We start from the raw sequence: 15358 nt of genomic DNA, 5'->3' as shown, positions 1-15358 counted from the left end.
CTTGTACCACCTCCCCATCCTGCCCCCCCCCCGTCTCAAGTGCGGGGAATTCAGGATCCTTCCTCTCCTTCCACCCACTTTTGCCCCGTTCTTCGGGTGGCATTTCCCTGAAAAACAACAGCAACAGAAGCGCTAGCTCTTTGTTCCCCGCATCCTTTCTCTCTCCGCACCCACCCTCATCATGGGGCGCCCCATTGCCACCCACAGAGGAACGTTTTCTTCCTTCAAACCTCCACTTCTTCCTTCAGGCACTTCCCCATCTTATCGGGCCACCACTCCTCCCCGGGGGAAATGCCTCGCAACCCTCTTTTCTTAGCGCAGATAACCGCGTGGCGTCCCACCTTCAAACCCCCACCTCCAACCTGTATTTTAAGTCTCCCTCCAAACCCGCCGTTTCCCCTTTATCTCCTCTTTCCAGAAACACACAAACCGTCACTCTCTCCTCCAGTGTTCCCGGGTTTTATTTGTTTTATCGCCCCCTTGCACCCTGCACCGCTCCTCATTCCCCTCTTGCATTTGGATCGCCCTCCCTGGGTTTTTATGGAGGGGGGATTCTTTCTCTTCTGCCCCCCCCCCGTCATCCCGCCTCTTTAGTGTAATGGAAAATAATCCTTTCGCAACAGCCACTTTCCGGAGTGGCCAAACTGCTTCTCTTTTCTTGCTTTCGGAAAGAGAACGCGCGGTTGCCAGGCTCTGAAAGTCCCAGACACGTTTTCTGTTCTGACGTGTGAATCTGGGGCCGGGGGCGGAGGAGGAGGGCGCCGCGCACACCCCGTTCTCCGCATTGCCCTGCCGGAGCTGGCTGGCGATTTCTCGGTCTGGCTCTTCCTTGCTTCCTGGCTGGCACGCTCCTTATCTTGCTTATCGGCTTACTTCTGGCTGGGCAAGTCAGCTGCTCCACGCCGCGTTCCCGACGCCGGTCTTCCTGGCCTGGCTCGCTCCTTCCTCTGGAGGATCGTGGTTCTAGATGGTCTTTTCCAGCCCTCGGTGGCATCAACCGCGAGAGGCCGGCTGCAAGGTTAACCCCGGGTGGGGAAGGCGGCGTGCGCATTCACCGGCCACCAGCCTCTGAGTCTGACTTGGGGCTGAGTTGCTGGACTTTCAGGTTTGCCTTGGAGGCATACTGAGTGTTGGACTACAAGTCTAGAGAGCAGGGTTTGATTCCCAGGTTAGCCACGAAACCCACTGGGTGGGCTTAGTCAAGTCACATGCTCTCAGCCTCAGGGGAAAGCCATGGCAAACTCCCTCCGAACAAATCTTGACAAGAAAACCCAGGACGGGTTCGCCTCAGGGTCACTATAAATTGGAAACGGTTTGAAAGCACACAACAACAACAATGGGCCTTTACGTTGACAAGGAGTGGGTGACCTTCTCTGAGGATTTTCCTGGCAAGGTTTGTTCAGAGGTGGTTTGCCACTGGCTTCCTCTGAGGGCGAGGGAACACCATAAGTCAAACACGACTTGAAGGCACACAACAACAACAACAAGAACAACAACAAATATTAGAGCTAGCATGGTGGAAACCAGAGTTGGAATCCTGGCTGGGCCATGGAAATACCCACTGGGTGATCTTACACAAGACACACTCTGTCAGCCTCAGAGGATGGCAGTGGCAAACCCCAGTCTTGCCAAGAAAACCCCATTTAGGTCACCCTAAATCGGAAACCTTGGAGGCACACAACAACAACAACAACAATTTGATTCCGCTTTTCCCTTCCTACGTGTGTAGGGTCTCTCCCTGGCCATGGCTGCTCCCTGCTTAGTGGCTTATCTAAAAGGGCTGCAGACCTTGAGAAGGTCCCACTGGAAACCTGCTCCCGATTAAAGGCGTCTCGCCTGTGGCGAGGAACGAAGCACGTGGAGGAGGGGAGCCTGAAGCAGCCCAGGAAAAATGCATGGCATTTGATTCTCACGGACTGCGGCGGCGGCGATTGCATCAAACCCTCCTCGCTTCGCCTTTCCTCTCCAGTCCTCCAAGTCTCCTCTGGGCGTGGAGAAGCTGTTTACACCCAAGTAGGCATGCAGAGAGAAAGAGAGGCCCAGTGATTACCTAGTTCAAGGCAAGCCAACTTTGTGCACACAAACACACACACATTAATTTCGTCGGGAGGTCCAGGAATCTGTGGGAGAGAAGCGGGGGCGGGGACGCTTCAGCCTAGCAATATTTTCCCTAGTTAACATGTGGTTTATTCAATAGGCAGCAACAACCCCTGCTGTATTGATGCGAATCTCTTAGGCTGGATGCAGAGCCAGAGGAAGAATCTGGTTAAGAAAGCATGCATGCAAGCAAGCAAAACTCACAGGTCGTATGCGCATATTTTGTGCAAGTGAGAGAGAAATCTGCTGCTGCTTCAGTATACTGTATCTTCCTAATATCAGAAGGTTGATATTATGTTGGATTTTTTTACCCCCACTTACACCTATAAGAGAAAGGCCTTTAAGAAAACCAGCATGGTTTGAATGTTGGACTAGGACTCTAAAGACCAGCGTTTGATTCCCAGCTGGGCCATGAAACCCACTGGGTGACTTTGGGCAAGTCCCATGCTCTCAGCCTCAGAAAACGGCAATGGCAAACCTCCTCTGAAGAAACCTTGCCAAGAAAACCCCATGACAGATTCGCCTTAGGGTCCCCATAAATTGGAAACAGCTCGAAAGCACACAACAGCAATAACAACAATAATGGGCCTCTACATTGACAACGAGTGGGCAACCTTCTCTGAGGATTTCCTTGGCAAGATTTGTTCAGAGGTGGGTTGCCACTGGCTTCCTCTGAGGGTAAATGACTTGACCCCAGTGGGTTTCCGTGGCCGAAAGGGGATTCAAACCCTGGCTCAGTCCGACATCAAACCACTTCACCCCACACTGGTCCTGTGCTAAGAAGCGGGGGAAGGGAGGAAAAGAGAGTCTCTTCTCTTCCAAAGCAGAAGTGAGCGATATCTGCCGTTTGTAACCCGAAACCCTCGGCACACAAGCTTTTCAGCTTCTTAAACAGCTGATACAAATGACAAAAGCCATCGATTTCCCAGGCAGTAGGTTAAAATGCTCTTAAGAGAAGGGGAGGGCAGGTTGCAAATGAGGAAGGTTGCAGTGGAAATGCTTCCTCTGAAATGCCTGCAAGGGAGCTGGGGTGGCAGGATATTGTAGCCGGTTTATGAGGTTTGCATCTGGGAGAAGAAGAAAAAAAACTCCAACACCACTCCATCCATCCCACAGGTTTTTTCAGTCTCTGGTAACGAGCACAATGACACCTGGCCTATTATACTCCGTAAAGCTATTTTTTATAAAGCCATTTTAAGGCTAGACATTAAAAGTTATTAGACAAAGCACACTCTTGAATATATTTTTCTCTGGCCAAAAAGAGAGGAAGTGGGCAGAGGGGAAAGGAAGCCCTCCTGCAAATACTCCGCTCTCACTTTGGCTGCTTTGTCGGGATAAGCAAATATTGCCCTTTGCTGGTAAAGGCTACTCATTTTACATTTGAAATGTCATTTCCGGAGTAATGATCCCACCCTAGCCTAGGACCTATTGTTAGTTCCAATTCTTGTAGATCTAGTTAAGCAATTGGCTTTACCTACGTCTAGAAGAGTTTATTCCTGATGTTTGGCCTGCATCTGTGGCTGGCATTCGTCAGGAATAAACTCTTAGAACATGGCCACATAGCCTGAAAAACCCACAAAAAATTATGGATGCTAGCCATGAAAGCCTTTGTCTTCACATACTAATCATGGAGGTGGAAGAGACCCCAAGGGCCCATTCAGTCCAATGCCCTGCCATGCAAGAACACAGAATCAAAGCACCCCTGATAGAAGGCCATCCAGCCTCTGTTTAAAAACCTCCAACAAAGGAGACTCCACCTATTCTACTACCCAACAGGTCAGGATGTTCTTCCTAACACTGAGGTGGAATCTCACCTCAACAAAAGGAACATCTTTTATTTGTCATTACCCTTCTGCAGAAGCCCACATCTTCATGGGAGGCCCACCCTAGGAGGATCACTGCTTACAGGTCCAGGCCTCAGCCCAATTAAGAAAGCCCCAGCGCATATGAGGAACACAAAGCCTTCACAAAGAACACCTAAGAGAGCTTGGAGGCAGCTCATCTCACCAAACTCCAATGCTGGGATTCTGAGGAGCGATGAGTTCCTTTAAGGCCACTGCTTGGCCAGTTTCTGAAACAGCAACTCATGACCGCCTGCAATTTTCACACCTAGAGCGATCCCTGGGAAGCAGATAGGCTTTTTCCAAAGAAGGGCTTTCCTGGGCAATGTCTTTGAGGGGGAAGTCTAGAAGTGAAGGTGTGTGTGTGTGTGTGCTCTTTCCGTGTCCCTTGGGTCTCCCCAGTCCATCGTGGCCTCCTGAGCTCCCTGGTTTTAGTGGTGGGTGTTTCCCCTTCTCTTCCCTTCCCTCCCAGTCTTGCTCAACAGCAAGCTCGCAGGACCAGGGCCGCAGTCTCCAGCCCCCTTCCTTCTTTCTTTCTTTCTTTCCTTCTTTTCTTTCCTTTCTCTCCTCCCTCCTCCCTCCCTTTCCCCTCCTTGGGGAGCTGACCCGGAGGTCAGGCTGTTGTGAGCTGCGCTGGAGGAAGAGAGGAGCCTGAGGAGCAAGGCAGCCAGCCGTAGAGGACCCAGGCGCCCTGGATGGTACTTAGCAGAAGGAACCCAGGGAACCGGCGGCCTTGGAGGGCCGGGAGGGGCAGGCTTATATCAAGCCCCCCTGCAGGGAGCATTTATCCTCCTCCCGAGGACGCCTCCGCTGGTTTCAAGGAAAGGCCGAGGGAAGGAGGCCTCACTGCAGGACTAAGAAGCTCCTGGCCTTTGGCTGCTTTTGGCCTCTCGCCTTATCCCAGCAAGGACAGCCAGCGCGGCGTAGTAGTTTGAGCGTCGGACTACTACAACTCTTGAAGATTCAGGATTCACATTTTAGGTCCAAAACACACTGCAGAAATAATCCAGTTTGAGACCGCTTTAACTGCCCAGGCTCAATGCTAGGGAATTCTGGGATTCTGTAGATGTGTGAGACATTTAGCCTTCTCTGTCAGAGAGCTCCGGTGCCAAAATAAACTATAGTTCCCAGGGTTCGATTAGCACTGAGCCAGGGCAGTTAAAGCGGTCCCACAATGGATTATTTTGGACCTCAGCTCGGCCCTAGAAACCCAGACGAGGTGACCTTCTTTAAGTCACATTGTCTCCGCCTCAGAGGCCAGCAACCTGCCAAGAAACCCCTGTAAGATAGGTTCGCCTGAGGGTCACCATAAATCAAAAATGACTTAGAGGAACACAACAAGAACAACCACAACTAGCTGGCTAGGCGAGGAGGGACTCTCTCTCTCTCTGGCACACACACACACACACACACACCAGCCCTGCCCCCGGGCGTTTCTCCTCCACCGGCCCCCTTTCCCCAAGGTGACCAGACGTCCTCCTTTTCCTGGACACGTCCTCCAAGTCAGCCTTCCAAAAGGGCCCTCCATTTTGCGGCATGGCTAAGAAGCATGCATTTCTATTTCTGCGAGTGGTTTCCCCCCCCCCCCGCTTTTCTTTTGCAATGGCCTAGTTATTATTATCATCATCATCATTATTATTTGGGAACGTCCTACGTTTCGCAGTGCCCGGTCCTCCTTGGCGGTGAGGACATCTGCTCTTTCCCGGGCCAAGGGGGAGGCCTCCTGCTTGCCTGGCGGAGCCCGACCAACCTCGGCTGGTGACTCAGTCCTTTCGGCTCCCTTCCTCGCCGTTGCTCGCCTCCCTCCCTGCTTCCTCGAAGGGTGTCGCCGGGATTAAATTCATTAGCGCTCCGCTCCGAGAGAGGAGAGCGCACACCAAGCGCCGAGGGTGGCGTAAAGGGGGGCTGCTGGGCAGAGAGCCTATAAATAACCCCGCCGAGGCGCTACCCTGAGCTCGGAATGGCCCTGCTGGAGTGGGGCCTTAAATCAAGCCAGGGCCGCCGCTTCCCGGGAGTCTGGCTTTAATGGCTGGGAAGGGGAGGAGGGCCGGGCTGGCGGGGAGAAATCGGAATAACAAAACAAGGCCACCTTGGGCTGGCCTGACGCAGAAGGTCTGGCCGCTTCTCCCTACGCCGGGTTTAGAAAGAGAGGACGGGAAATTTTTAAAGGATTTATCTACTTCTTCGTTTACACAAACACATAAACACAGGGAGAGAGGGAGACACTGTGCCGGACACACACCTGGCACGTTAGCCCATTTTTTCCTGGGCCAAGGGATTCTGCTGTTGTTCTCTCTGCACAGAGCGATCAAAACGGCCTCCTCCTCGGTCCTCAACCCCCTTTCTGGCACAGCAAAAGCCTCCAGGCTGCAAAGAGTCAGTCCACCCCAGACACAAGCCGCCAAGCTGGAACAGGGATCGGGTTCCCTTTTGGAAAGGCTCACCGGTTTGGGCTGCGGTCCTAAGCAAACTGACTCGGGGTAAGTTCTCTTTGGAAACTTACTCCTTCCGAGTAAGACACCAGTCAGGCTCAGGGTTTGGTTGTTTTGAGCACTGTCTCATTGCCGTTCCGCTTGGGGAAACGCCAGTTGGCGTCTGCCCTGGCCTCTACACACACACACACACACACACACACACACACACACACACACACACGAAACTCCGGCGCAGCCATTAGACAGGAAAGAACATGTTTCGGATTTTGTCAGCCATGTGACACAGAGAGGCAGCACACCGACGACTGAGGGAAAGCACACAAAAAGTCTCTCTTTCCGCCTCCAAACATCCCTTGCTTTGAAAAGAAGCTCCGGTGGGGTAAAGTGAGTCAAATAGAAAGTTGTCCTTTGTTCAGTTGTCGTCTTGGGGTGTGTAAAGAATTCCTATTTCATTTAACGTGGCCTTAACAAGATCTGGATTTATCTATTGCAGCTAGCTACCTCTTTCTGATCTTGGGGCCTATGTACTCTAAAATTATATTTCAAAGGAGAAAGTAGCAAGACCACCACCTCTGAGTATTCCTTGCCTGAGAAAACCCTATGGAATTCCATGGGGTCACCTAAGTCCAAAGGAGTCTAGAAAGCAGAGCTCACCTATTGATGATTGTTTCAACTATGGCTATGTGGGCAAAGGAGAAACAGCCCTTTGTCCTTTGGTAGGGATGGGTGGAGCCCAGTAGTGTGAGTGTTGGACCAGGACTCTGAGAAACTGGGGTTCAAATCTCCTCTCAGCCATGGAAATTCACTAGGTGACCTTGGGCAAGTCACATTCTCTTTAGAAAAAGGCAAACCTCTGAATTAATCTTTCCAAGAAAACCATAGGAATGGACAAGAAGGCACTAAAAATTGGTGAGAACCAAGCCTTAAGCCCAAAGTCAATACTGTATAGAGGTCTGGTAGGAGCCAATATGGAGTTTGAAGTGTAGTGGTTTTAAGATTGGATTAGGACTCTGGAGACTAGAGTTCACATACTTGTTCTGATATAGAAACTCCCTAGAGCAGTTATGTCCAAACTCTGGTCTTCTAGGTGTTTTGGACTTCAGCTCCCAGAAGCCTCATCCACCTTGGCCAATGGTCTGGGATGCTGGGAGCTGAAGGCCAAAACACTTGGAAAGGCCAGAGTTTGGACATCACTATGCCAAGGTGATCTTGGGCAAGTCACACTCAACTTCAGAAAACTCAGTGATATGGTTGCCTCAGGATCACCACAAGTCAAAAAGGACTTGAAGGCCCACAACAATAACAGCAGCTTATTGGTTTTATATCCTTTGAACTTGTTGGGTATAGCAACTTCTCATGCTGAGACCTTCTAGGAATGCATGCATAAGATATGATATTTTATTGTTGTACAAACAGCCCCCCTCCTCCCTCATTTCCTGTTTATGAGCACACCTCTCCATTGCCCCTGGGGAAATAGCCATTCCTTCTCCTTTTGTTCTTGCACAGAGTACCATGACTCCCTAGCATGCTGAGAAAACTTTCTCCAGAAGCATGTGAACTTCTTCCTACCTCGTTTTTCTTCTTTGCAACATAAAGTCTGACCTGTGTGTTAATATGCAAATGATTTGGTAAGTAAATTTACTTTTATATTACTCTCAATCTAAGACTCTGTCTTGATGATCTGGGAGAACAAAAGTGGATCTAAATTTCTGCTCACATATATTCTACTGTGAAGAACTAACTCTGCTGGTGAGATTAAACCAGGGGTAGGCAACCTGAGGCCCGCGGGCCGGATGCGGCCCGGTGAGGCCTTGGGACCGGCCCCAGCCCGGTCCTGCCGCCAATTGCCGCCAGGGCCTTTGGGGGGGGGCGATTGTCTATAGAAGCCTCAGAAACATGCATTTATCTTAACATTTTTTAAAAAAATCAGCAAATTTTTTCACGTGTCCTCCATTTTTTATTTAAAAAGTGCCCTCCATTTGAAAATTTTGTCCTACATTTGTCCCGGTTTATTTATTTATTTAAAAATATTCAATAGTATATTTTTACAGTTGATAATACCCATCCCGCTAGTAGGGGGAGGGACAGCTACCCGGCCCCCGGCTCAAAAGGGTTGCCTACCCCTGGATTAAACAATCTCTCCTATTTGAGGCTTCTCCTTTTTTTCACAAAAACCCAGAACTCTAACAGAACTCTGTTCCACTCCATATTCTTCTAAAGAACGTAGTGATTCTCTGTGGTGGAGGTAGAAACAACATTAGAACAGGTGGAAGAGACACTGAGGAACAAATAGGTTTCAAAGTATGTCCCCATTTTCCATCACAGCATCTCACCTTTCCAAGGCCTAGACTCACCAATGGACAGCAGCTGAGATGGGGATTCTTGGTTCAGATGCTAACAGGAAGCCCATACATTAGAATGCCCTCACAAAAATCCCCACAGTGCCTACAGTAGATAATACCCATCCTGTTAGAAATGGAAAGGCAACACTGGAACCCTTCTTCCTGACATCTCCTTTTCCTGTTGCAAGGGGTTGTTTTTATTTTTAAGGGAGAAACAAGTCCCCAGGCATCCCATATGCAGTATGAATTGAACAGTTCTGAAGTGATAAAAAAAATTAAGAGGTAGCACTTTGACCATAAAACAAATTCCAAAGTCCATATTGTTGATGACACCTTTATTAGGCCAACCAAAAAGGTATAACATTAATTGCCCCACTTGTTCCACTGTTTCTGAGAAGAAAGCATTTAACCCATATTTACAAGTGGAGCAGTAGTTGTTGCCTTCAAGTTGTTTCGGGTATATGGTAACCCTAACCCTAAGGCAATCCTATCATAGGGTTTTCTTGGCAAGATTTATTCAGATAAGGTTTGCTATTGTCTTCCCCTGAGGCTGAGAGTATGTGACTTGTCCAAGGTCATGCAGGGGGTTTCATGGCTCAGCTGGGAATCAGTCCTGGTCTCCAGAATTATAGTCCAACACTCAAACCATTATGCCATGCTGGCTCTCCGTGTTCGAAGTATAAATAGGTGCTGGAAAACTGAAATTAAAACTTCCATTTATTTCTCTTTAATTAAAATAGATGCAGGTTGTGGGGTGGGGGGGAGGGAGGGATTAACCAAGATCAATATCTGCCCCCCTACCCTTATAGAAACCCCTCTGGTTATTTCAAGGAAATTTGCTTTTTAAATACAAATTACAATTGAATCATAAACAGAAAATTAAGGTATGTCTGCATTCCCAAGGGTGTATGCTTGAAATTTAATTCCATCAAAATCAGCAAGGCTTACTTCAGAAAAACAAATAGGCTTAGGATGGGATCTTGAATATAAAATTCAGAGTAAGATTTGGGGCTACAAAGGCAGGGCCTCAAGAGCACTCATAACTGGAAGTCACTGAAGTAATACCCATTAGCATCTCAAGGTAAGAGCATTATGTGACTGTTTATTTTTCAAGAGTCACAACACTTGAAACAAAGCCACTCCCCACAAATCGAATTGCCAATCTCAACTAGAGCAAATCAATGGAAACTGCATAAGTCTTGGTTTACCATTCAGTGGTTGATTCAGTAGGTCTCCTCTAGTTGGGATTAAGAATTGGATCTAGGCCTGCCTCTCAGGCCTGCACCTTTCCATTGTGCACACATCCCACCCTGCTACAGACATTCATTTTGCTCTTGCACTCCTCTCACCAACAGATATTGTGAAGGTGAACTTAAGCAAATAAATACCAGAGATGACTAACAAGATGAAGTCAGCCAAAACATTACCCCTCCCCTCCCCACATATAAGCATATCATAGAAAACTAGAGATACAGTAACAACCCACGTGGTATTTTGGTGGTTTTTTCCTCCTTGGTGCAGAAATCCCTCAACATTAATAAGAAGTTCCTTCTCAAGTGAATGTACAATGGATTGCAAGGCAACTCAACCTGAAGCTGGGCATTGCAGGATGGCCACCAGCAGCTATGCTTAGCTTGTACCCACCCCATAAACTCCCTCACTGGTCCTGTTGTCTGAGGGACTGGAGTTCAAAAATGTATTTTTCCCCAAACGTTGACCTCCTGGATCCTAAACAGGGGCTTGCATCTCAAGTAAATAAACGTTGTATCAGGTGAAATCAAAGGCTTTCATGGCCAGCATCCATCATTTCTTTGTGGTTTTTTTGGGCTATGTGACCCAGTTCTAGAAGACTATATTCCTGACATTCAGCCTACATCTGTGGCTGCCTTCTTCTCTGAAGATGCCAGCCACAGATGCTGGCAAAATGTCAGGAATAAACTCTTCTAGAACATGGCCAAATTGCCCAAAAAACCCACAAAGAAACTATGTTGTATCAGGTGTTTCCAGAGATTTAACCCCCAGGATGACCACAAAAGCAACTACAACAGTCTTCAAACAACACACAACTATTCTTGAAGCCAGTCTACTCAGGGGAGAATTCTTTGCAATGTAGAAACCAGTCCCTCCACCTAAGCAAAGTAGCTGATCCTACCCCAGTGTATCTGAACCAGCAGGGACCTTATCTTTCCTGCACTTGAGGACGGGCAAAATGAACCACTTTTGCTAACTGGAAAGACTCGATTTATCTTCCTGGAGAAACATATTTCGTTCAAGCTCAATTAAAAAGCTAGGGGAAGAGGGGGTTAGCCCACCCCAGCCACAGTTGATTGCGGGCTGAACTGCAGCCACTTGTGGCTGTTTACTACCTCGGCCATTTTGATGGTTTGCACGTTGGGGCTGGAAATCCTGGGCGTGTTTCCAAGGGGACTCGCCAAGAGCAGCTCTTTCCAGCAGAGCGAACGCGAACGTGTGCTTTCTCTTTCTCACTCGCTCGCTCATATAAATGCATCGAGGCAGAGCTGGAGCCGGCTTCCGCCTCTCTTGTCTTTCAGTCCTGGGTTGCAGGAGGGCAGAGGAAGCCAGGGACAGGGCTGGCAGGAGAGGACTGGCCCTTGCACTCCTCGGGCAGCCAATCAGGGAGGGCTCGATGGTGACACTGCTGTGAAAGGGCTACTGTCTGCAACCCTGGCCAGTCGGCTCTCCTTGCTCGCAGGAGGAGGCAGCTGCGATGAGGCCAAGCCCCGCTGGCCAGGGGGCGAGTCAGAGGGGAGAAACAACGCTTAGGGAAGGATAGCACCCTCCTCTTCCCCTCCTCCCTCCATATCATCTTCTCCTCTCTGTCCTTCAGCATGGCCATAGCGAACGACAGGATTGGACTACTGCTCCCATCATCCCGCCCCAGTCCCAACGCAGTCGGGGAAGGTTGGATCAGATGTTGCTGGATGCCTTCAAGTCATGTCCCACTCGTTGTGACCCTAAGACGAAGCTATGATGGGGTTTTCATGTTAGAAATGTCACCAACATTTCATGGCAAGGTTGGTTCAGGAGAGGTTTGCCATTGCCTTCCCCTAAGGCTGAGAGCATGTGACTTGCCCAAAGTCACCCAGTGGGTTTAATGGCCTAGCAAGGAATGGAACTCTGGCCTCCTGAGCCATAGTCCAATACTCAAACCACTAGGCCATGCTGTCTTAGATTAGGAGAGGTCTCTTCAGTGCTTCCAGGTTTACGTGTCCTACTTAAATCAGACTTTCCTCACCCAGATTAAGTTCAGATGACACTTGTGTCTGGAGGACTGCTGCCAGAATGTGTGTGTGTGTTCACATCAACAACAGCAGCCCATTTAGCAAGTTGTTTATTTCCCGCCTCCAAGCTTTGAAGTGGTTTCATGCCAACTCCTACTTGGTGAGATTTTTATGAAAACCCAGCCATGCGAAGTTATGAGTCTATAGGTACTAAAGATTCAGCACCCAGGGCTTAGCAGAGATCCTTCACCTATCCATCCCAGGTATCAAGGAAGAAAAGGAGAGCTTTTCCCAGGGGATTAAGCCAAGTTTATTTGTAACCAGAACTGCACACAAATTGGTGCAAGCCTTGCAACATCTGTGGTAACAGAGTGCCACTGAGCATAGGCAGAGTGTCTTTCTTACATGTTGGACCAAAGACTAGGCCGCACTTTACCAGCTTAGCCTTACACTTCCTAGCCAGAGGAAGCTGCCTCCAAACAGACTCAGCCATCTGCATCCTGGGCTGTAAATCCCTGTAGAAGTGAAGACCAACCACAGTCAAGGTAGCAAGAGAGTACAATAGGCATGAAGCAAACAAAGGATGGGTTTCCACCTCAGGACTGGGACCTAGTTCTCATTCTGTTGGAAAATATGTCTGCTGAAAGTGTACCACCACAACCAGTTCAGACTGCAAGAATGTATGGTGGTGTGCATTCCTGTTTGTTGTGTGCCTTCAAGTCGTTTCTGACTTAAGGCAACCCTATAATAGGATTTTCGTGGCAAGATTTGTTCAGAAGAGGTTTGCCATCTCCTTCCTCTGAGAGAGTGTGACTTGCCCAAGATCACCCAGTGGATTTCATGGCCCAGCTGGAAATCGAACCCAGCTCTCCAGAGTCATAGTCCAATACTCAAACCACTAAGGCCCCTTGAAATCCAGCTTGTCAAACAAAAGCTTCACGGGGGCTGTGGGGAGGTGTTGTTGGACTGCAAGTCCCACTGGTTATCACTAGGCATGGCAGCCAAAGGTGAAGGAGGATGGGAAATACAGCCCAACAACATCTCGATATGGAGGGGGGAGGGCCCTTTCCTTTTCCATGTCGATTAGCATCCAACTCTCTGTAGCGTGAGACAGTGGTTTACCCCCCCCCCCGCGCCTGCTGTACGAATTAGGGCCACCAGGCCTCACTTTGACCAAACTGCGAAGGGAGAACGCCATTAACTTCCCGACCCCGGCTTTTTGTTTTAATTACTAGATGCGAGGGATGAATCATCCTCTCAGGCACCTTCTGCTGGAAAGGGAGATTGAGGGAGGGATGGGAGGGAGTGAGTGGATCCATCCCTTGTTCCCTGGGCTGTCTGGGGAAGAGACTGGTGGCAGTCTGGGCTCCTCGACCCCCGGGGGGCTTCTCCTTTGAGAGACCTCCAGGCTGCAGAAGCGACCAGGCCCATTCGTGACCGCGGGAGACTGTAGGCTGCGGGGAGGAGGCCAAGGCTAGCGGGCAAGGAGGTCTCCAAACGGCTGGGTTTTCCGTTCAAGGCAAAGGAGCTCTCAGGAGGGAGCATCAACAACCGCGCGATTGCTTCTCTTTTCTTCCTCCTTTTCTTGGCCTGCCTGAGCCCGAGGAAATGACAAGGCGGAATCGTTAGGAGCCGGGCTGCAGAAATAGCATATGGAAGAGGGGCTCTAGCAGCCATTCTCTCGGCGCGTGTTTTTAATGAATTAAAAGCATAGGAGAAGGAGAAGGAGAAGTAAGTGTGGTCGTTAAAATAAAGAGCAGCAAACTCTGATAATGATTTCCAGCCCGTCCAAGCACTCCGTGGCTTCTTTATTCTTAAAGTCAGAAACCAATGTTAAGAACCTCTGTCTCGCTCTCAGATCTGAAACGCCTCGTTTGCCAGCCAAAACCATTATTTCGGGATACAAAGAGTGGGAAGACATTTAAATGAGAGAGACTTTCAAAGCCTGTCCCTTAGAAGGCTGGGGGGGGGATGGGACACTTTGGACAGTTTGGGTAGCACTTTTGCAAAAATGGTCAACCGGACTCTCAAACCAAAGAAGACCTGGTTCCCAGATGACAACTGTCACATCTAGAAACAGGCCGATTGGCCAACAACACCCAGCTGCGAATCTCAATGAAATTCAAGCAACATATTCAGGGGTAGCTGAAGAGATATTCCTCCTTTGTGGGTTTTATTGTATTTCTATTAAATTCGAGAGATTTCTACAAGTGTAATCGCTGTTTCCTTTCCCCAGCTTCACTGGTTTTGTGAATCTGACCCCTATAGCCAGCACATTGGTCCACAAACTGGCTCTTTTTGGGAGGCGGGGGCATTGTCCCTCCTTCAAAATCACACAGAAACACCACACTCCTTCTACCCAGATTAATCCAAGTCACTGCCAAACTAACCAGGCCATGCCTGCACCGGTCTGCTACAGGCCCAAACTCTCAGCGTTTGGGATTACTGAAACTGGAAGGATTGGTTAATCCAGGCTCCTGATCTCTGAAATGCTGGAACCCATTAGGCAGCTCTGTAGGGCAGCTGCACATGAGGCGGGGAGATCATGCAGGAGAGGTCGGATTACCACATTGTTGGAGCCACGCAGGTAATCCTGCCGTTGAAAAGGTCACAGGGGATGGTATACAGGGAGGATTATTTAAGAAGGACCCAGGCCTAAACTGCCTTGTCTTAAAGATTCTCAGTTTGCTCCCCTTCCCATCTAAACCAGGGTTTTATGGTGAGGAGGAGGCTCCCTTTCTTCTCAAAGCAGGCAACATAGGCTGCATATGCACTGTAGAAATAATGCAGTTTGACACCCCTTCAGCTGCCACAGCTGGATGCTACGGAATCCTGGAATCTGCAGTTTTGTGAGATATCTATTCTTTTAGGCCAGAGAGCCTGTGGTGTCAAACTTCAAATCCCAAAATTCAGCAAATTACAAATCCCAGTATTCCATAGGATGCAGCCATGATAGTTAAAGCATTGTCAAGCTGGTGCAGTAAGATCCCCTTCCTCTCTGAGTCTTTGGGTCCAAAAAGGAAGAGGACCAAGGAGAGGACCAAAGGGCAGCCACAGCTCCAGCCCTGCCCTCAGCTCACCCGAAAGCTTCCCTTCAGTCTGACGAACTGCCAGGGCGGAACTCAATGTATTATTTCAAAGGAAAGCCCGTTTGTCTTCCTGTTCTCCACTCCGGTGACTGCAGCTGCATGACTCAGAAAACAAAAGGGGGAAAAAAGGGGGGACACGTGCTTCCCCCCCAAAAAAAGGGGGAGGAGGAGGAAGAGAGGGCAGGCTGGTCCCTTTCCCTCCCACGCAGCCTGTGGGGTAGGGATGTTGAGGGATGTATCCCAACATGTCTGGACCACTAGGGAATCAAGGCTTTTGAACTTTGCAAATCGTTTCCCGTTTTTGCCTGCGAG

At 49.2% G+C, this 15358-nt stretch overlaps 1 protein-coding gene and 1 long non-coding RNA gene across 3 annotated transcripts in view; one reads left to right on the top strand and one right to left on the bottom strand.

Moving 5' to 3' along the window:
- The window catches only part of BCOR (BCL6 corepressor), a 106431-nt gene extending 100421 nt beyond the window's left edge, over nucleotides 1–6010 (bottom strand). Inside the window, exon 1 of the mRNA XM_042460201.1 lies at nucleotides 5593–6010. The gene's annotated coding sequence lies outside the window, so the exon portion shown is untranslated. The remainder of the gene's footprint in view (nucleotides 1–5592) is intronic.
- Nucleotides 5771–14159, top strand: LOC121926865. 2 transcript variants are annotated; one of them, XR_006103100.1, is made up of 3 exons: nucleotides 5771–6418; nucleotides 7880–8001; nucleotides 11564–14159. It is a non-coding gene; the product is annotated as an uncharacterized LOC121926865 (long non-coding RNA). The 2 variants fall into 2 exon arrangements; XR_006103101.1 differs by lacking the exon at nucleotides 5771–6418 and adding an exon at nucleotides 6456–6757.
- The last annotated feature ends 1199 nt before the right edge of the window (nucleotides 14160–15358 follow it).

The sequence above is a fragment of the Sceloporus undulatus genome, chromosome 3 (genome assembly GCF_019175285.1).
Source record: "Sceloporus undulatus isolate JIND9_A2432 ecotype Alabama chromosome 3, SceUnd_v1.1, whole genome shotgun sequence".
In the NCBI taxonomy this organism is placed as follows: Eukaryota; Metazoa; Chordata; class Lepidosauria; order Squamata; family Phrynosomatidae; genus Sceloporus; species Sceloporus undulatus.
Note: the sequence above shows the minus strand (reverse complement) of the source record. Positions and strands in the feature narration are given on the sequence as shown.